The sequence below is a fragment of the Molossus molossus genome, unplaced genomic scaffold (genome assembly GCF_014108415.1).
Source record: "Molossus molossus isolate mMolMol1 unplaced genomic scaffold, mMolMol1.p scaffold_m16_p_3, whole genome shotgun sequence".
Classification (NCBI taxonomy): domain Eukaryota; kingdom Metazoa; phylum Chordata; class Mammalia; order Chiroptera; family Molossidae; genus Molossus; species Molossus molossus.
This window is the reverse complement of record NW_023425366.1, coordinates 72,783,196-72,805,971: the sequence shown is the minus strand read 5'-3', so window position 1 is coordinate 72,805,971 and position 22,776 is coordinate 72,783,196. Positions and strand designations below refer to the sequence as shown.

Genomic DNA, 22,776 nt, shown 5'->3' with positions numbered 1-22,776 from the left:
CATATACGATAAAAGAAAAATCAAAAACCAATGGAAAAGAAATAGACTGCTCTCTAAATTGTTTTAAGAAAGGAGGGGATCAGACTTTAGGTGTGCCTCACACTTCACACACACACACACACACACGCACACAAACTCACACAACCAGGTGGACTAAAAAAACTAAAAAGGGAAGAAGAAGGGCACACAGAGACAGAATGAAATAATAAGTAAAAAAGAAAAAAGAGAAGAAAACTTAGTCATTTTTACCAGATCACTTGAAAGGAGTAAAAAGGAGCAACAGACATGGACCCACAGATTAACTTAGAATACGAACGGTGAGTAAACAGGCAGTTACACAAAGTAAGCACCATATAACTTTATATGTATCAACACATACATATTTATAAGGAAATATAATCAAATGTTAACAGTAGTTGACTGTGGCTGATATTTTTTCTTAGTTTGTGTTTAATTCCTTGATGTTTTATAAAGAATTTGATTCACATTTTAATGTTTTAATATCTATTTTTCAAAGCCATTTAATTAATATGTGCACTGATTTTTTCCATATGATGGCAATTTGGGCACATAATGGGATAGGTTTAAAACTTTTTATGTGCTGTTAAGTGTTTTGTTCATCTTAAAAAATGTTTTCCCCTAATGTTGTTTCTTATTAATTTTCAGTTGCTCAAAACTGCTGCTGTGGCATATCCATAATTATTTTTTAAAGCTGGAATAACTATGTCCAATGATAAATGTCTGAACATAGCAACAGTTGTGACAATTAAGTGTTCAATAAAAGGGATATATTAGAGCAAACCAAATTTGCAGCAGGGGTGACTGGATTTGGCACTCTGCCTGGCACACAGTAAATAACTACTCGATAAGTGAGCCAGAATATGGCTGTTCAGCCAAAGGTCCTATCACAAAAGATCAGCAGAGCCCTGGCTGGTGTGGCTTAGTTGGTGGTGTCCTATGCACTGAGAGGTCACCGGTTTGATTCCCGGTCAGGGTTCATGCCCAGGTTCTGGGTTTGATCCCTGGTCGGGATGTGTGTGGGAGGCAACCGATCGATGTTTCTCTCTTACATCAATGTCTGTCTCTTTCCCACTCCCTTCCTCTCTCTCTCAGATCAATAAAAACACATTAAATGTGTGTGTGTGTGTGTGTGTGTGTGTGTGTGCAGAAACAATCTGAATGCCCAAAATAGAATTTTGAGCATTTTTTTCCCTACAAAATGTATGCATACCCTTTAAGATAAAGCTGAAACACACAAGATATCCATGTCCCATCTGATCAGAGACATTAGACTTAAAAACATTTCTATTTCACCCCAAATTAGCAAGATATTAAAAAAAGAAAGAAAAAACGTTTCTAAAAGTAATAAGCACAGGAGGACATTATGCTACGTGAAATAGGACAGTCACAAAAAGACAAATACCACATGACTCCAATGCTATGAGGCGTCTAAAGCACTGAAGTCCACAGAACATACCGCAGAACGGTGTTGCCAGGTCTGGGGGAGGAGGAAGTGGGAAGGTGTTATCTAATGGGTATAGCATTTCAGTTTTGCAAGACCAAAAAGTTCTGGAGAGCTTTTGCACAACAATGTAAATATACTTAACATTACTGAACTGTACACTTCAAAAGAGTTAAGATGATAAATTATGTAGTGTTTTTACTACAATTTCTTTTTAATCCTCACCCAAGGATATTTTTTCATTTATCTTCAGATGGAGTGGGAGGGGCAGAGAGAGAGAGAGAGAAACACCGATGTGAGAGAGACAAATCGACTGGTTGCCTCCTGCATGATCCTGACCAGCAACAAACTGCATCTGAGGCATGTGCCCTCGGCTGGAATCAAGCCCTGGACTCTGCTCCATGGGCTGACACTCTAACCGCTGAGCCAAACTGGCCAGGGCTGAAAACTTTTAAAGTAACATGAAATGCTTCATATTACACCAAATTACCAATACTGAGGACCAGAGAATAGTGTCATATTAACAGCCTTGTTTTAAAATATTTTCTTCAGGCCAAATTCCTTTCAACCAAATTGTGTAGTCTGATAAAGTGGCATTTTAAATCAGTATAAAATAAATAATTTTCAATTAATAATGCTGAATTAATTTGTATAATCTATATAAAATATACATTTAGATATTTATGACATACATAAAATTAAATTCCAGAATTAAATAATTAATTAGAAAAGTTAAAATATAGGTAAATATCATTTCACCTTAGATTGAGAATATTTTTATAAAATTAAAAACAATGAAATAATTATCTTCAATAACTGAAATACAAAAATAGAAAAAAAATCATATCTGTGTTTTGAAAAAAACAACTGCATATAAAAACAGAGGGCATGCCCTGGCCTGTTTGGTTCAGTGGTTAGAGCGTCGGCCCGAGAGGCCTGGGTTCGGTTCCCACTAGGGCCACGTACCTCAGTTGCAGTTTGTCCCCAGCCCCGGTTGGGGTCGGGTGAGAGGCAGCCACTCGAAGTGTCTCTCTCACATCGATGTTTCTCTCTCTCTCTTCCTTCCTCTCTCCCTTCTGCTCTGTCTGAAGATAAATGCAAAAAAGGTCCTCGGGTGAGGATAAAAATAACAATAATAATAAAAACAGAGGGCAAACAAAGAGAGAAAAGTGACTTGCAAAGTATCTGACAATGAATTGATAACCTTAATATATGAATAGGTATTATAAAGAACAAATAATAGATATAAATGTAGAAGTCACAAAAGAACAAATAAATTTTAAATGGCCCATAAACACATGATAAACTGTATGACCTCAATGGTAACTAAAGAAATAAGAAGAGCTAAAGCTACAAACTACTTCTCAGTGTTATGTGATATACCTTGTCTCTTATTTCATCTCCCACAACTATTTGAGATACAAAGAAAAATCTTCCCCCTATTTTCCTGATGAAGAACTGAGTCCCAAACAGTTCATAATCCAAGGGAAGGCAGTCTCACGTCAGAGCAACTGTCTTAATCATGACACAACACTGCCTCCAGAAGTGAAGGCCAAGAAGGGCTCCCTTTTTTACTCTGTCAAAGGTCATCTCGGGCAGGCCCCCACAAACTAGGCCCTCAAGTCAAAGTCCACTGCCCGGTTTTTTGCATGGCCTGCATACTAAGAGCAAATCGTTTTTACATCTTTAAATTCTTGTGGAAAAAAAATAAAAGAATATTATTTTGCCATGTGAAAATTATTTTAAGTTTAAATTGAGTAAAGTTTTAAGTACTGCCTATGGTTGCTTTCATGCTGTAATGGCAGAGCTGGGTAGTTGCAACAGAGACTGTATGAGGCCTGCTGAGCCTAAAATATTTACTCAGCACCTCAGAGAAAATGTTTGCTGACTCCTGCTATGGGATGTAGTAAGCAGGGCTCTCTTCTGCCCTGTGACTGTAAATGGCAAATATTACATAAAGCAAGAGCTTTATACCTACATACTTGATGATCCAGTAATTTTCATTTATTGCAAAGAAATGTAAAATTCACAGAAATCTTTATGTAAAACATTTTATTACAGCAGTATGAACCCAGGAAATCTGACTCTAGGTCCAAAATTCAGGGACAGGACTAGGGTGAGGTCTACCCTTAAATATTGGCTCCAAAGTGGGGAGGGGGGAACAGCTTTTCAAATTTATCAAGTAAAACCCACTAAAACTGGTATTCCTGAAGTCCTATTGTTATGAACTATCAAACAATACCTTGAAATTATTACTACCAAGTCATATGACATATTTATTTCAGAAGACTTCTTTTTGTTGAAGCACATTAAACCACAGATATTCAAATATTTATAATACATTAATATCATGAAATCTAAAGGCAGACACAAATTAAACCAAATCCATCTTGAGTATGGATAAATCCAAAATGGAAAGTTAACTTTCAGCAAAATAACTCATCTATCACATAAATTAATGTAACTACTTGAATTTTATTGGTTTTATAGTTTTGTTGGCATTTAATTTGTAAATTTGTCTTACTTTATAACTCTGTAAGTGCTATAAACAAAGACATGTACTCCCCATTGGAATATATTTACATAACATCATGGCAAACACAATTAAGTCCAAGTGGAAGTGAGGATGTTTTCCTTTGAAAGAGCCCGATATATATTTGACAAGTTTGAGCACACTGTACGGATCTCGTGGACTGCATAAGCATCCTAGCACATAAACGAGCTGCAATCTCCTTCTGCTCTATCTCACAAGCTTGGTTATTGAGGGGCAACAGCAGAGTACAACCACCACGATGGGGAGGATAGCAAAAGAAAGACCATTATCACATGCCTTCACATTCCAAACAAAGTGCCTCCCCTTGTGGGCTTCAGTTTTCTGTAAAATAGGGCTACTGGTTTACACTGCAGTTACAGAAAGCAACAGAGATGTTCTAGGTAAGGTATACAACAAATAATAGTAATAATACCTAATGTTTCTGTACTAAGCAGTTAACCATGTGCCAGACTTTTTGTGTGCATTTTAGATGCATATAACATTTTATAGGCAGTACCTCAAAGAATAATTACAACCACCACACTATATGAAATGGGTGCTAGCATATCCTGTTTTAAAGATGATCAAGCTGAGTCACTGAGAGGTTTAGTAATTTGCTAAAGGTCACGTAGCTAATAAGAGGCAGAGCCAAGAATGGACCCGAATGTCTAAAGCCAGGAAGCTAGTTTTCTTCTCCTCTGCACAAAACTACCTCAATAAATGGGAGCAATTACTGTGATACTGATGTTCCTATTTTACCAGAATGAGAACACATAAACACCTCTTCTCTTAGGCCCAGCCACGGACCGTCTGGTGCACCACAGCCTCCGAGAGGGTCTCTGAGCCACCCGGGTCATAAACCTTTCCAGAATTCTATTTTTCAACTGGCATTAGGCTTCTCTCTATAAAATCTGGGGTATATACAGTGTAACTTTATTTTTGAAAGGCTTCAAAATTCTAGCTGACAGCAGTGTAAACATAAATTTCCTCTTCTTCTCAGGATGCTAATGGGTCCCTCCCCACCCCTGTCTTTCCTCCCTTTGTGTTTCTGAGTTGAAAACTCTGGACAGAGCCACTAGGCATACGGACACAGTGCTTATGGGAAGGAGCCAGAAACATCGCCACCACCAAGTTTGTTGTTCAGACGAAAAGATGCTTCGTGAACGTTACAAAGTTGGTGAGTTTAAACCCCAGAAGGGTTGTGCTTTAAAGAATAAAACTACTTTCTTCCCCTCTTCTATGTTTCCCCTGCTAAAAGCATAGCAGTTATGACAAAGATTTTCAATTTCATTCTGACCAGGCAAATGGGTTTGTTTTCATTTTTAATGGTCATTATAACAGAATTCTAATATTCAGAAATGGGAAAAAAAGATTATTGGATGATATAGTTCCCAACCACCCTCAAAACGTGTCCCCTGGAAGGAGCACCAGCAGTTCCCTCCCATCCATGGGGGACACATTCCAAGGCCCAGGACATGCCTCAAACTGAGGATAATAATGAACCCTTTATACACTATGTTTTTTCCCATACACACGTACCTATGATAAAGTTATCAGTTAGGCACAATAAAAGTTTAATAACAATAACTAATAATAAAATAGAACAGTTATAGCAATATTCTGTAATAAAAGTTACATGAATGTGGTCTCTCTCCCAAATCTTACTGTACTGTACTCGCCCTTCTTGCGATGTGAGATATAGTGCCTACGTGATGAGGTGAAGTGAGTGACGTGGTCGCTGTGACACATTAGGCTACTAGAAGGGTAATTTGAACACAGCACTGTTGATTGGATAACCCAGAAGTTACTAAGTGAGTATAGTGAGGATATGCTAGACAACGGGACGATTCACATCTGGCGCTGGACATTTTGCAATTTCATCATGCTCCTCAGGATAGTAGGTAATTTACAGTTTATAAATTGTTTATTGCTATAATTTTCCATTCAGTATTTTGAACTGAAGTTGACTGTAGGTAACTGATATCATGGGAAGCAAAACCATAAATAATGGGAAATCACTGATATATATTGTACTAAAAAAATAAAGGTTTTAAATTGCTACAGGGTCTAACTTCTTTGGAGAAAATTTAAAATGCCCCCAGGAGTTTGTAATGCCCCCAAACCTCAACAAAAACCCTGTGGATTTATTCTTTTTTTCTGCACAGTCACCCCCTTCAGATAGTTCCACTGTACAAAATAATTTAACATGCTAAAATATTAGGTTTAAAAAGAAATATAAATCCCTTTGAGAACCAATGCAAGAGTTACCACCTTGGGAAAAATAAACAAGAGAGAGACATTATTAAAGCCATTTTTCAGAGTCTACAGAGTGTTTGGGGAAATGATTAAATATTATCAAATATGGTTAGTTATGAGTCAGAGTGGACAATCTTAACAGTAGTAACAGTAGTCATCACCACTACATAGTTGTAACAGTAGTAGTGGTGAGGTGAAGCAGCAGACGGAGGACTTGCTATGTGTCCCTTCTAAGTGCATTAAGTGATCATCTCATTTATTCCAAGTGTGATACAGGCCTCCAAGCCAAAATCTGTAGATTCAAATTCTGTCCCACCACTTAATACCTATGTGACCTTGGGCAAATTACTTTAACCTCTGTGTACCTAATTTCCCTTATTTGTAAACAGAAATACCAGTAATATCTTAGAGGGTTGTTTTGAGAATTAAATGTGTTAAAAATATTTGGCATGCTTGGAAAAGTGCCTGGTGCGTAATAAATACCATAAGGGCCAGTTGTTAATAATTATTGTTTGTACTTGAGTTCAGAGATGAGGAAACTGAGGTTTATGGAGGATAAATCACTTCTCTAAAGTCACACTTCTGGTAAATGTCAGACCTGAGGTATGACCCAAGGCTGTCTGATTCACAAGTCCATACCTTTAACCACCTCAAAAAATACCCTGTAGTTTTCAAGTGTATGTATTTTTATATTTATATCTCAGGAAAAAATGTAAAGAATTTATCAAATAAGACAACTGGTATCAATGAGGTTATGACTGCCCTAGAAACTGGTAGCTGAGCATCCCGGGTCAAATACCTCTCCTGGACGCTGAGATGACACAAAACCCCAGGTGGTCCCAGGTGTGGACTGAAGTTCATGTTTTGTGGAGATATATATATATATGAAATCCGGAACAACAATGGAAGATTGAAACAAAAACAGCAAAAATAACATTTTAAATGGCCAGAAACAAGGTCTTTCCTGAGTCCAACAACAAATACACTTCCTTAAAATGTCCTGCCCTAGCCACCCCCACCCCCATCCCCACCGCTCCACAGCTCCACCGCTAGCACATGAAATTTCCTATCCAACACATTCTCTCTTCAACACATTTTTTGGATGAGGTTATCACTTCAGTAACTGTTTTGACCTTCTTCAGGTATTTACATTAGAAGACAAATATTTGTCAAAAAACTTTACTTAAGAACAAGGAAGGCCCTGGCCAGTTTGGCTCAGCGGTTAGAGTGTCGGCCTGCGGTCCGGAGAGACCCGGGTTCGGTTCCCGCTAAGGGCACGTACTTCGGTTGCAGTTTGTCCCTGGCTCTGGTTGGTCGTGTGGGTGGCAGCCACTCGATGTGTCCCTTCACGTCGATGTTTCTCTCTCTCTCTCCTTCCTCTCTCTCCCTCCCACTCTATCTGTACAAAAAATGGAAAAATATCCTCGGGTGAGGATAAAAAAAAAAAAGAACAAGGAAGAATCAGAGTTTGCAGACAATGAAGATTACGGTAGCAATAAATTTAACCTCTGGTCCATCATTTTATCCTTTTTCATATAACCCTCACATTTTTTTTATAGTTTCAGAAAGAATGTATTCAGTTAAATTTGAAAGATTAAGATAAAAACTTTTTTTCTCCAGGTAACATCTACTTGATAGGACACCAAAAACAAATTTATTTCTACAATAACAGTGAAACCTAAAATTCACTGTCTTTTTCTTTAAAAAAATTTTTTTTACAAAAAAAAACTATAAGCAGGAATAAACAACCTATAGATGCTTTTCCTTTAGTAGAAATCTTGAAGCAGCAATAATAATGAAGCAAATTAATGAAAATGTAACAATAAAAACCTTCTCTATCACAGAGCTATTGGGAATGTAGGGGCTGTGCTCAGAAAGCTCTTCTGGTCAACAAAAAAAATGCCACTTTACTAGGTAAAGGTCAAGTATTCCATTTCTATTCACTAAATCTGAATGGCTTCCTACAATAGGCATCTCAGATGTGATCTATGTGCCAAACTGTTAGAAAATAAAAAACGGTTACATTTTTTAAATGGTCAGCCAAGTGCACAGGAAAATACCACACCAGCCTCAGGTACCTTCTTCAATGTCCTTAAAGCAAAGGCTGTCCTAAATACAGAATAAGAGTTATATGAAGATGAACACATGCTCACCAGATAAAATGGAACATCTTAAGGACAAATCTGATAAAACCTCGTAAGAGATGCAGTTAGGTATTCTCCAATGTTAATAGGTAAAAGGGTATCAAACAGTTCCCTACACAATAAAAAGAAAAAATAACAAAACAAAGAAACTGATGAGAAAAAATATATCAATGAGATTTTTAAGTCTAAGAGAATAGTGCATTTTTGTCAACAAAGGCTGGGGTATCTAACAAGTTAAAAAACCACAGACCCTTCCCCAGCCAGCATGGCTCAGTGGTTGAGCATCATCAGATTCCTGGTCAGGGTACATGCCCAGGCTGTGGGCCAAATACCCAGTGGGGGGCATGCAGGCTGCGGCCAATCGATGTTCTCTCTCACTGATGTTTCTATCTCCCTCTCCCTTCCTCTTTCTCTAAAATCAATAAAGAAAAAAATTGTTTTTAATTAAAAAAACCACAGATCCCTCAGGGTGTTTAGCCAGATGGATCTGTCTGTGTCATAGGACCATACGTGTCCTTTGAATAAGTCAACAAGAAGCATGTTGGACCAAAAACCCAACTGAAGCAGTAAAATTTTTTCACACAGATAAGTCCACATAAAGACTATGTGAATAAGCACATGGGCTGCATATTTTTTCCATTCACATCAGTACAATAACTGACCATACTAAAATTTGGAAAAGTTATTGGGTGTTGTTGTTTCTCTTGGCTTGCCCTCTAGGCTCTAATTGATAGCAATTTTAAATTAGAAGGACTCGCAAAACTCTAAAATAAGTATGTATGAACATTCAGAATTTCATATAAATATTTTTATATTTATACCTGAGAAAAAAATGTAAGAAATTCATTTTACCAATTAGGTATGTAAGAGCAAGTTTCCTGTATCATATAGGGCAAAATAAGTGAACTACTTGGTAAAAGCATTTCACTAATTGATCTCTATGAATCATTCTACTAATAAAGCACTAGTTCACCATGCTATGATTATCCTTCCTTATATGTGTATTGAATCATGGTGATATGGGTTAAATGTTGTGCCTTAAAAGACATTAAAGCCTCAACTTCTAGTACTTATGAATGTGACCTTATTTGGAAATAGGATCTCTGCATATGATAAAATTAAGATTAGGCCATTAGGATGGGCTATAATCCAATGACAATATCCTTATAAAAAGGAAAAACTTGGACACAGAGACAGAGGAAAGGCGATACGAAGATTCAGGAAGGCCCTGGCTGGTTTGGCTCAGTGGTTAGAACATTGGCGCACGGACCAATGAGTCACAGGTTCAATTCCAGTCAAGGGCATGTACCTCGGTTGCCGTTCATCCCCAGTGGGGTTGTGCTGGAGGTGGCTGGTTGGTGTGGCTCTATCACATCAATGTTTCTGTCTCTCTTTCTCCCTTCCTCACACTCTATCTGATAACAGGAGAAAAATATCCTTGAGTGAGGAATTAAAAAAAAAAGACTCGGGAAGAATGCCATCTGCAAGCCAAGGAACACCTGGGGCTAAGAAGAAGACTCGAACAAATTTGCCCTCACAGCCCTCAGAGGGAACCAATGATCTCAGAGCCTCCAGAACTATGAATACATTTCTGTTGTTTGTGGTATTCTGTTATAGCAGCCCCAGGAAGCTAACACACGTGCCGGGGATTGAGTTGTCCCAAGCTCACAGAGGGTGGCGAAAAGCTCAAGAAGCCTCACAGAATTCCTGCAGCACCCATGTGCCCCATGCTGTATGAATCAGTGTGAAAAACCTGCAGTTTGGATGAGGATTTGAAACACGACCATCTAAAACATTAAATACAATGTCTTGCATTGGTTGAAAACATGTATTCTGTGTTTTACTTCATTTACCTCTCAACCACTCCATAAATGAAAGAGCGGAGACCTACTATCTTCACCTTACCGACAAGGGACCTGAACCTCCGAAAGCTGAATGTTTTGGACAAATGCCACGTAGACACATGGCAGAGCCAGTATCAGTGCCAGATCTCTTTTAGGAAGAAAGACTGTGACCATAAATATTTTAACTAGGAATAGCACTGGCCCTTTAAAATGGTGCCTCTTAAGTGACTCAGGAAGAAAAAAAATAATATCCCACAAACTGATCCAGTGATCAAGGTAAGGTGGAATAAATCTAAATAAAACTGGTAGACAAGGTAACTAGTATCTTGTGAACCCAGCCTTGAAGGAAGAGACAGAAATGGACTAACAAGAACAAAAGAGGCACCATGGTGATAAATGTAACACCGACGAGAAAAGCAATAAATTATGTGGAAGGCCCAATACACAACTGGAGGAAGGCCTTCACCTGACTGATTGGAAAAGTCCAGTGAGGGCTGTGCTGGGAAATGCAGTTAAAATAAGGGACAGGCCCTTCCCTGAGCTGATCAAAGGATCATCACTGACCTGGTGGACTTGCGGTTGTCACTGTCAGTTCTTGAGCAGGGTGTGAGGTGATGAGGGAAGCTGTTCCACTTACGGTTTTAAAAATAGTTTAGTGGCAGAGCAACCTGGGATTGTGGTTGGTGCAATGTGTGCCTTTAAAAAACATAGTTAGGACTAAAGAGTATATAATGAATCTCTTTCGATGCTTTAAGTGTCAACTACTGGCAAGACATCCTTGACATCCATCTTTCTCCCTCCTTTCCATGCCTACAGGCATGCTGGCTTCTTGGTATGCTCTGAGGGCTGACCTTCTTCCAGCCCCAAGACCTTGTACCTGTTCGCTCTCCCCTCCTTCATTTGGGTCTTTGCTGAAATGCCACCTCTTCAGCAAGGTCTTTCTTGACTACCCTATGTGAGAGGACACTCCTCTTTATAGGACTTATTTTTATCTGAAACTATATTTATTTTTTAACTCATTGATTAGCTGTTATCCCCATGGCTAGGTGAGCTCCATTGTGTACAGGGATCCTGTATATCTTGTTCACAGCGGTATTCCCAGAGCCTGGCACAGAGCCTGGCATAAAGTTACCATTCACTAAATATTTGTTGAATGAATAAAAGAAAATCCCATCCATTCACAAGGACAACTGATGTTATCCCCTAAAACACTTTTTGAATCTGTCTTCACTGCCACTTCCCGGTACATACAACAGGCCTAGCACATCCTGTCTTTTCTACTTGTATTAATGCAGCAGCTGCTCATCATCTCCCCACTGCCACCCTGGGACATTCCCTTGCTCCCCACAATTCATTCCCTCACAGATGATCTTATCAAAACACAAATCCCATGGGGTCACAAGCTCCTACTGAAAACACCCTCCATGGGCCTTAGGACAAAGACCAAATTCTTAAACCACAGAACTTATGTGCATGTATGCATGAACAATGGACATGGACAACAAAGCTGGGGACAGGGCAGGGAGGGAGGTGGAGGAGGGAATCAGTGGGGGGAAAAGGAGAAACATCTGTAACAAAAATAAATTAATTAATTTTTAAAAAATGGGAAAAAAAAAAAGACCAAATTCTTGATGTGGTCTGTAAGACCCTCCATGAATGGCCCCAGCCTCATCTCACTCAGGTACTTGATTTCACTCTGCTTTCTTCTACTGCAGGGCCTCTGTACAGACTTCCCCCTGCTGTCTGCAACAGTCTTCTTCCTACCCTCTCTCAAATTCTCCTACTCACCCTTTAGACATCAATCAAGTGTCACTTGCTAGGGTTCCTGTTCTACAAGCCCACAAAACCATACTGCTCTATTCAGAGCACTGACTTTTGTCTGTCGTTATGCTATTATTAGTTGCTGGGATTTTTAAAAAAATTAATGATTGTCTTCATCTTGGACTCCTTACTCTGCTAGCACAGACCATGAATTTTTTGCTCACTATTCATAGTCAGTCTCTAGGGTCAGGGAGAGAGCTTGGTACATGGCTAGCACTGAAAAAGTATTTGTTGAATACGTGAAAGAAGGCACCCTGTTAAGAACCAAAGAGCTGGAAGTCAATATCAACCACACAGATATAAAAATTTTCCACACATACGGAAGTAAGGCTGAAGACAAAGATATTAACGAAATTCTATATGATGACGAGCTGCTATTAGAACAGGAAAGTGGGGAAGCTTAGGACAATGCAAACTGAAACAGCTCTGAGGACAGACTGGAAATGGGACCAAGGAGTCTGTTTCATTCAAGTACTAGAGGAGAACCAGTTCAAACAATTTGCTAAACTATACAGTTATGAGTTAGATCATGACAGTAACTAGGTGAAAGGTTACATTTACATATCCTATTAACAACTCCTTGACTCATCAGTCTCTCTGGAAACATCAAGCTATGCAAGGGAACCATTCAAACTTTCCTTCTCGGCATTTCGTTCTATAAAAATTCTCCGAAAAGTCCTTAGTCCCCTGGAAAATGTTTTAAAGACATTTCACTGTGGTCGATTAGGCATACAGTAATAGCTAAGTGAGGCGAGGGCCATGGAGGAAATGGCATATAATAGAAAGAAACCACTTTGCTCCTGATTAAAGTCACTCATGTGCAACTTGAGGAAATCTACACACTGAAAAATTCTAAGCACCACTGGAAATCACGGGTTAAAGGCTGAGGCCTAATTTGTAACCCTCATTGTTACTGCTTTAATCACCTAACACCAGAATCCATATAATTCTAAATTCTCTGGGGGAAGGAGCTTGTCGTTTATTTTTATTTCCTTATCCAGGGCTCCTTTTAAACTACGATGTAACACTGGCATGCATGAAGAGCAATCGAGTATCATTTGCTTTCATTTGAACCCATCAGTGACTCATGCAATGAGCAGCAAGTCTCCTGGATTTGCTTCTGAGGTCACACCAACAATTTCAACTGCATACTCTAGTTTTACTGGAGTCAGTTTTCCAAATATGATTTACCACACCCTGCCTGAGAAAGAACTGCATGAAACTGGTGAAAATTCTGATCCTCAAAAATACAGCAGACAATGATTATTTCCAATTTCATGCTGTTTGTATGAAGAGAAAGGAGGCACAAGGAAAGAACTGTGGCAAACAAATTTGAAAAAGAAAAATGAAAGCAGGCTGAACAAATGAAGTTACCAGATTTGGGGGAGGGTCCAGGGAGGGGAGAATGTAGGAGGATAACCAATCCTTTTCACCCCTACAAACAAGATTTTAAAATTCACAATTTAAAAAAACAAACAAACAAACAAAAAACATTTAGCAAAGTTGCTTTGAAGCACTAAATGGAGTAAAATCTCACTAATTGAGAAATACTAGCACAGGACTTCCCAGAATTTACTGAAATTTGAGAAGTATCTGTGTGAATAGTGGTTTGTTGATGCAATTAGTACATGCAAACAATCATCATGCTATTTCAAAATGAACATATCTCTTTATAAAAATTTCCCTCAGAAGAGTTCTAAAAGGTAACATCCTTAGCAAGGTTCTGGGTTATGTATGTTAGAACTTAAAAATAATAAATTCAACTTTAAAAGTATTCTAAAATTCAGATTTTTAAAAACCTCTCATTAGTCTTCATGTAAATAAATGTTCACTGCACTAGAGATCAGCACTATTTTATAGCAAATTTCTTCGGCATCGTTAAATGAAATTCTTAATACCTGAATTTTTTTTTTTTTAATCCTCACCCGAGGACATTTTTCCATTTTTTGTTCAGGTAGAGTGGGAGGGAGAGAGAGAAAGGGGGGGGGGGAGAGAGAGAGAGAGAAACATCGACATTAAAGGGACACATCCAGTGGCTGTCACCCGCATGATCAACCAGGGCCGGGGACAAACTGCAACTGAGGTACATGCCCTTAGCGGGAACCAAACCCAGGTCTCTGTGGACCGCAGGCAGACAGACGCTCCAACCGCTGAACCAAAGTGGCCAGGGCAATACCTGAAATTTTTGATAAGGTATTTTCAGCCATGGGAATAGCAGGCTGTGCCAGGCCGGTGTGGTTCAGTTGGTTGAGCATCCTTCTATGCGCCAAGACGTTGCCTATTCCATTTCCTTTTCCATTCCCAGTCAGGGCACATGCCAGAGTTCTGGGCTCGATCCCCAGTAGGAGGCATGCAGGAGGCAGCTGATAGATATTTCTCTCTCATGGATGTTTTTATCTCTCTTTCCCTCTCCCTTCCTTTCTCTCTCTTAAAAAAAAAAAATCACTTAAAAAAAAGAAAGAAGAAATAGTAGGCCATAGTACAATTCTTTAATAAGGGTCTCTTTTTAAAATCTCTATGTCCTTTGTTTTGTTTACGTTTCAACAACAGGACTAAGCAGTCAACTATACATTCAATGCAGGTTAAAAAACAACTGTCCTCTGTGGCTGCAGCTGCTGTTGGCTGGGCCTGTAAAATGACTGAAATAATGATAGAAACAATGTTGTGCTGTAGCTTCCCCATATTTGTGGTCCTTGCCCTCTTCAAAAGGAGTCCCCCATCTGACTGGGACACGAATCTGCTGCTTTTATTGGCACTGTCCCTCACCTCTGCTGTGCCATTTTAAACTGTGCTTTCCAGTACTACTGCTTCTTTCCTTTTTGAGTCCAGTTCCCCCTTGTCTCGAGGCTGTCCTCTTAAACTCCCTGAACTAGAGCCATGTGGAAATCTTGTTCCTGTCCTCCCCCCTTTCCATGGCGCTCAGGTGGCACAGCTGGGCTGCGGCAGGCGCTGCAGGGGGGCTGCTGGCCTGTTCCAGGATCTCGCTGTGATGTGTTGCTCTTGTCCTTTTATGTTAAGCATGGCTAGTAGATGAGCTGAAGGCAGTGTTCAGAAGTTCAAGCTCCTTTGGGCACAGATCCTAATCTCACAGTCACACACGGTTTTGAGGAAAGCCATATATATGTAGAGCTTCTGTTGCCGCGTGGCCCCAGTCTGCTTAATCTCCAAACTGTAGATAATTTCCCACTTTTTTTCCCCTCAACGGGCTTGAACTAAATACTGTACTGATTACCCAAACTGAAATATTTCCTTTATATAAAGGAACTTCTGTGAACCTAACACTAAAACAAGTATCACTTTTATGCTGTCAAAATCAACAACTTCCACCACCCCTACTCACCCAAGAACACACACACACACGCAAAAATCTAAATCTTTGTCCAAGAACATCTGATAGAATTTTCTGCAGTGATGAAAATGTTCTCTATCTGCTTTGCCACTGCAGTTGCCACTAGCCACATGTGGCTATGAAGTACATGCAATGTGGCTAAGGTGACTGAGGAATGAACATTTTTTTACTTTAATTAATTTATACTTAGCCTTTGTGACTAGTGGCTTTAAAGAATTATAAAGGATATTAGAGTTTGTCCTACTTGCAAGTGAACAAATAAGCATGCCACAGTGTCATGGATGCTGAGAGAAGACATGAAATTCCTGGGGCAGAGACAAAGGACTACATTACTCACAAGAATAGTAGCAGGAGTATTAGCATAGTTGTGCCAATTCTCTGAAGTCTCATTACGTCTAAGTCATAATGTGATGTGAAGACGGGTAGGTGATACCTATACACTAAATGATTTGCTTTACAGAAGGGGAACCAAGCTTAGAGTACCCAAATCTTTTACACTAGACAGTAAGCCTACCTGCCCTTTGCTCCAGAAGAAAAGACTACCTCTGTTTTCCAAGGCTATCTGCTAGATACATGTCCTTGAATAGGTAGTTTAGAATCAAAGCAGTCAGTGCCCCTGTTCACAGAAACCTGAGTGACTAACAGCGGTAGCATCATACATATCTCTGAAATCCACCCATCTCTCTCTATCCTGCTCAAATACCTGGCTTTTAGCCATATTTGTTTCTTGCTCTGACCATTAAAAAAACTTACTAAATGGTTATCACTGCAGTCTGTTCCTATACAGTAGCCAGAATGTACCTTGTTAACACAAATCTAATCATGTCACCTTTGTTTCAGTCTTGATGTCATCCACTGCTTTTAGGATTAACCCAACCCTCTTTAGCAAGTTCCACAGGCCCTGAGTGATACAGTTCTGCCCATACCTGTGGCCATCTCCCTTGTCTCTCACTCTAAGATGCAATCTTTTAGCCACACTAACTAAACCTTTTTCATTTCTTAAATGCATTTCATTAAATGCAGAGGTCACAAAGTAGTGGCCTTGGGTTGAATTCCAACTACAGATTGGCTCATACAATAGTTTAAAAAAGTATTTAGGCTATTTCACATTTTGGGAGATTTCACTTTTATAAAATATGAATTTTAAGCTTTTCTTTAAAAATCGTGGCATCTGGCAATACCTAGCCTGCATCCCAACCTGACAACCCTTGGCTGGAACTGAGTATCTACTGTTGCTTTAGACAAAGCCTGGGTTCTCCAGGTTGCCACACCGCTCTCTCCTGCTCTCATTTACTAATTCTTTTACATTATCTATCTGACTCCCATCCTAATATATCATGCTCTTTTCCCCTTGGTCTAGAATACTCTTCATTCTCCAACTTCTTCACTCACTGTCCCTTATTCTTTTATATATATATATTTTTTTTTTTTTCTTTATTGATTTTAGAGAGAGAAAGGGAGAGGAATACAGAGAGAGATAGAAACATCAATGAGAAATAACAGTGACTGGCCGCCTCTTGCAAGCCCCAACTGTGGATTTGGCCCACAAGCTGGGCATGTGCCCTGACCAGGAATTGAACTGGCAACCTCTTGATGCATGGGTCAATGCTCAACCAGTGAGCCACACCAGCCGGGCTGCTGTCCTTTATTCCTCAAGTCTGAGTGCTTTCAAGGGAAGTTTTCTCTATCCACCACCAACCCCAATTAGGATGAGATGATGCACTATTATGACAGCCACCCACTCAGGAACCTATCATCCTGTCCCATCTGTTTTCTGTGGTTCTCTGCTTTACCCCTTCATATAAGATTGCGATTTTCTGTCCCTTCTCCAGACTTCTAGGTCATAAGAGAGTAACTGTAACTGTAGGCCAGTGGTATACATAGAAAGAGGCTCAACAACACATAGTAGGAGCTCAATAAACACTCATTGAATAAATAAATGAAACAAAAATTAGCTGAGGAATTGCTGATTCAAAATATTTGGGATGTGAGTATGTATTTATGTTTTTATGCATTTTTAAAAATTTGGACCTTTAAAATGTCATTCCCCCACCCTTAAGAAACTGAAATAACTACTTGAGTAGTAAACACATAATAAACAACTGGCACTATGCTAAGCACTTCACATCAATTAGTTCATTTAATCACTTCAATAGTCCTTTGAGCTAAGTATTTCCATTATTCCCATTTTGGAGATGAGAAAACTGAGGACTTAGGAGGTTAAGTAACTTACTCAGGGTTACATGACTACTAAATGCTTGGGCAGGACTCCAACCTAGGCCCATCAGAATCTGAAGCCAAAAGTTTTAGCCATCTACGTTTATTAATATGAGATTTTACATGTGCCCTGGATAAATGACCACAGATAAAAGGAGATACTACAGAACCATTTATCAGGCAATTGAAATTATAGTTCCACTCCTGCCACTAACAGGCTAGCTGTTCAACTTTGGATAAGATGAAGGTCTTATTCTCAAGTCAGTACAGTAACTTGTAGAAGATAAAGATGACCGAAACTTCTCTCAAGAGACTTCAGACAACACAACGCCACCACCAACTTTATTCAGAGCCCTTTTTTAAAGCTATTTGTATGTGCTTTTAACAGTTAACTTTTACTGGCTAAAGGAGTTAAAGGGGTGAAGAAAGTTCTTATACATAAAAGAAGCTTTCTAGCTTAATATTCTTGACTATTATACCAAACCACATGGTTTCTAGGGCAGTGACAGGATCTTTAATCTCATTTCACAAAGAGGGAAACAAAGATACAGAGCAATAGGCCAAGTGTAAAGTTAACTTCACATCCTCAGGCTGCCCCTCAAACTGCCTTATCTCCCTGTGTGAGTTGGATCTAAGTTCTCAAAGCCCAGTACTGGTATGTAAAGACTAAGAAATCCTACACATATCCAGCAGCTCGGTGAATTCTTCACATGAGCAGGAAAAAAATCAGAGATGTCATTGAGTGACATCAAATACAACCTAATCTGGTCAATTTTTTGCAGGGGGAATTCTTGCCCATCCCTTGGGACAAACCAGATTTTATTTTATTTATTTATTTTTTAATATTTTTTCTTTATTGATTTTAGACAGAGAGGGAGAGGGTGGGAGATAGAAACATCAATGAGAAAGAACATCAATTGGCCGCCTCCTGCATGCCCCGCCCCCAACGGGGATTGGGCCCACAACCTGGCCATGTGCCCTGATATGGAATCAAACCGGTGACCTCTTGGTGCATGGGTCCACACTCAACCAGTGAGCCACACCAGCCGAGCCAGATTTTATTTTCAAAGGTTAAAAACAAAATAAAACAAAAAACTTTCACTAAGAATCTTGTAACTTTTTAAAGTCAAATTTCCAGAGTCAATCCAGGGCCTATCAGGCCATTAAGTGTTCAAGTTTCAACTTATTAAAAATATTACATTTGAGCCCTGGCCGGTTTTGCTCAGCGGTTAGAGCGTCGGCCTGCGGTCCTGAGAGACCCGGGTTCGGTTTCCGCTAAGGGCGCGTACCTCGGTTGCAGTTTGTCCCCGGCCCTGGTCGGTTGTGCGGGTTGCAGCCACTCGATGTGTTCCTTTCATATCGATGTTTCTCTCTCTCTCTCTCTGTTCCCCTCTCTCCCTCCCACTCTACCTGAACAAAAAATGGAAAAATGTCCTCGGGTGAGGATAAAAAAAAAAAAAAAAAAAAGAATAAAAATATTACATTTGATCTCTTTATTTTGTTCTATGCATTATAATATAATTTTATTTCTCAAGGAGTGGAGAAAAATTGCACATCAGCACCATAAACTGACTTAAATTAGAATAGAAATGTCTACACCTTTTTTTTTTTTTTTTTTTTTAAATCCTCACCCGAGGATATATTTCCATTTTTTTGTACAGATAGAGTGGGAGGGAGAGAGAGGAAGGGAGAGAGAGAGAAACATCGACGTGAAGGGACACATCGAGTGGCTGCCACCCGCACGACCAACCAGGGCCGGGGACAAACTGCAACCGAAGTACGTGCCCTTAGCGGGAACCGAACCCGGGTCTCTCCGGACCGCAGGCCGACGCTCTAACCGCTGAGCCAAACTGGCCAGGGCGAAATGTCTACACCTTTTAACATTTGTTACCACACCATACGTGTATGAATGTTCTTCCGAGTGTCATTCTAAAAATAAAGAATTTATTTTATTTCCAAGTATGCCTCCCATTTAATGAAATAGAAGCATTTTAAATTTTATTTCAGAAAACACTAGCTTAACTAAATTTATTATCTGTTCCACTCTATTAAGTAAATTCACTAAATAATGACCTGAAAGGACCTTCAGTAATGTATTCTTGACATCATTCTACTTGCCATATGTAGTTGTTAGAACATACCTAATGTCCATAAAAAATATGAAATAAAAATATTAGTCTCTAAGTTAGAGTGGAAGTCCCTTCAGAGCAAGGGACATATTCTAGATTTATCTGTAAAAGCACAACACACTGCACAATGCAGGAACTCATGAACACTCTATTAAATCACAAATTCATGATGAAAGGACTTAACTATTTAATATCAAGTCTAAAGCTGACCTTATTAGGCCACGTACTTGCTTTCTTCATAAATATTTAGAATAGTGCTAAGAATGCAGTGCTTGTGATTTTAAATTGAAAAATTTACAAATAACAGGGCACATGTTTGAAATAAAAGTCTTAAGTTTACAACAATGAGTCTACTTCCTGAGTTGTTAAAAATTAAAAGCAAATTCAAATTTGCACTTAAGATGGAAACGACTATGTAAGGATTGATAAACACCTGAAGTAAACACAGTCTGCTTATTTCCAAAGACTGGGACCAATACACCTGCTATTCGAATTCCTATAACCATAGAAAGAAAGATGGAAGGTCCAGCTTTGTACATATGATTAGGTGGGGAACGGAGGATATGGACACTAATGATCAGATCCAGAAACACGAGTCTTTCATCCCAACAAAGCTATTGGCCAAATCAGCTAGAGACAAAATCCCAAAACAGAAGGATCTGAAGGCAGAGGATTAGAACACAGGACCTGCCATCAGGCAGCTGGAGGAGACCGGAGACGGCAGTCAAAACAAAATCAAGTAATAATACAACTAAGTCATTCCACTGGATGGCTACAACGACCCTCCTCAACCGGCAGGGCAGGCGCACATTTTGCAGCCAAGAACACAGAGGGGCTAGAAGGCCTTATCAATGGGAAGGCGACTGAAACGGGACAGAAATTCCGATTTAACTCCAAGTGGTGGATACTTTCCATCCCGTGTCTGCGATCCCCTTCGCCGGCGCCTTCCACTCCAAGGCTGGCAAAGCGGCAGGAAGGAGAGCAGAGCTGGCAAGGACCCGAGGTGGGAAGGACAGGAGGGAAGGCACCCCTTGCGAACTGACCAAGGCCGTGAAGGTGGTGCGAGGGGTCACAGAGAGGTTTGAGGAGTGCGAGAAAGGCTCAGTGCCCGCGACCCTCCCTGGCCGCGGCGCGGGTTCCCCACGCCCCGAGCCGCCCGGGAGGAAATTAACAACCGCCTCAGGCGCCGCGAACCGTGGGAGCGGAGGCGCAGGATCCCTGTCCCAGCCCAGCATCTGCCCAACTTGCCGAACCCCTTCCGCGCTCCCACCCTCACCTTTGCCCTGCCCGCCCCGCGGCGGCGGCGGCGGCGACACCAACCTGCGCGGCCGCGGGCACAGTCCGGGACGGAAGCCCGCGCCTGCGGCGGCGGAGCGGGGAAGCGGCGGCGCGGCGGGCGGAGTTAGTTGGAGGCTCCGGCGCCCTGGGCGGGGACAGGCTGAGCGCGCGGCGGCCGCGGCGGCTCCCTCCTCCTGGCGCGCGGGGCCCAGCCCTGCCCGCCGCTCGCCCTCCGCTCCCGGGACAGCGCCCAGTCCCTCCTCCCGGACGGCCCCGCGCTGCCCCGCCGCCCGAGCCCGCCCCGCGCTCGCCGCCACCGCCCCGCCCCTGCCACCAGGTCCCCGCACACTCACCACCGAGTCGCTTGCAGCTTCCTGGGGCTTCCTCGCGGGGACTGCGTGTCCCGAGTGTTCGGGCTCACGTGCGGGCAGGAGGTGGCCAAGAGCTGCAACTCTCGCCGGGGAGCCCGGGGACGGGGGTGAAGGCCGGGCCTGAAAGTCTGACTCCCTTTGCTCCGCCCCAGCCCCGCGTCCCGAAAAGCCGCCCTGCGAGGTGGCCACGCCGGCTGCTCTGAGACAGGCCGAGAAAAATGTCCGACTCGCCCTCTGCCCAGCGCGGGGTTGGGAGGACTTTTCCCGTGAGAACCAAGGAACCTCCCCCCTGCTCCCGCCCGGGGTTGAGAGTGTGCAGAAGTGGCAGACGGGGCACCGGGATTGAATCTGTGAAAGGTGCAATTTCCATTCATATACACACACCGCTCGGTCCCTGGATTTAGGCCACGTGGCTGAGGTCTTCGCAGTGCTTCCCTGCTGATACCCCTGGCCGGGGTGGGGGCCTGGAAGGTGACCCTCCCTGTCCTAGCTTGTATTTCCACCTCTGTCTGCACAACATTTTTTCCCAAACCTTTTTAAATCCGCAGTGAGCCCAGCGCACCCAGGAGCGAACCCCCCTCCCTGCCTCATCCTAAAGCAGGAGAAAACTGGGAGCCTGGGATCTGGGAAGTTTCAACCAGAAGGTCTTATACCCAAGTGCCCACACACAAACTGATACACGTTTAATTCGAGGACAGGTGTTTGCCATTGCCTTTACTTTCCAGGGTAGGTGTGTTCAATGCGCCTTTTCCCTCCCCAACTCCAGCTGCGTTTCAAATTCCCAAGTCTCCTCGTCCCTTCCCTGAACCTCTCCCATCCCAGCTCCTAGCAGTAATCCCCAGCGCCGTGCCTAGGCACCTCCTCTTTCTTGTGGTAGGGGAGCAAACTGGAGGGGGGACGCTGAAGAAGATGAGGAGGAAGAAGCCAGTGCACTGAGGCCAAGGAAGGAAAGTGGAACCTAATGAGTACGCGGGAGACAGGCTGTAATGAAGGAGGCAAAGCCTTATGGGAACTCTAAGAAAGAAAATGTTCTCTGTATGGAAACCACCGTTGCTTGCAGTGGACACGTTGGAAAATCTGGACCGCCTCCCAAAAGAATTCCCTGCAAGCGGTGGAGAGTCCAAGATAAACTTCAGGACCTAAAGCATGCTTTCACTTGCCAGACTTCCCAAACTAAATTCCAAGGAAGGCTGATGACCCCAAGCTCTTGGCCAGTGATGAGAAAGTCATCCTGTAAAGTGATGGTCACTGACAAGAGGCAAGAAAACATTGCTTGGTCAGTTAACATCTCGCTGGACTGTTCTGCTTTAGTCATCCGGAAGTCCTTTATCCCTCCCTCCAGTCAGCTGATGGGTTAACAGAAGCAAACATT

General features: G+C 41.5%; 1 long non-coding RNA gene across 2 annotated transcripts in view; it reads right to left on the bottom strand.

The window, feature by feature from the left end:
• The window catches only part of LOC118642505, a 134,644-nt gene extending 113,047 nt beyond the window's left edge, over positions 1–21,597 (bottom strand). Inside the window, exon 1 of one of the 2 annotated variants that reach the window (XR_004961725.1) lies at positions 21,387–21,597. This is a non-coding gene — a long non-coding RNA (uncharacterized LOC118642505). Of the gene's footprint in view, positions 1–21,075; positions 21,132–21,386 lie in introns of those variants that run through there. The other variant, XR_004961724.1, reaches the window with a different exon arrangement.
• Positions 21,598–22,776: the final 1,179 nt, after the last annotated feature.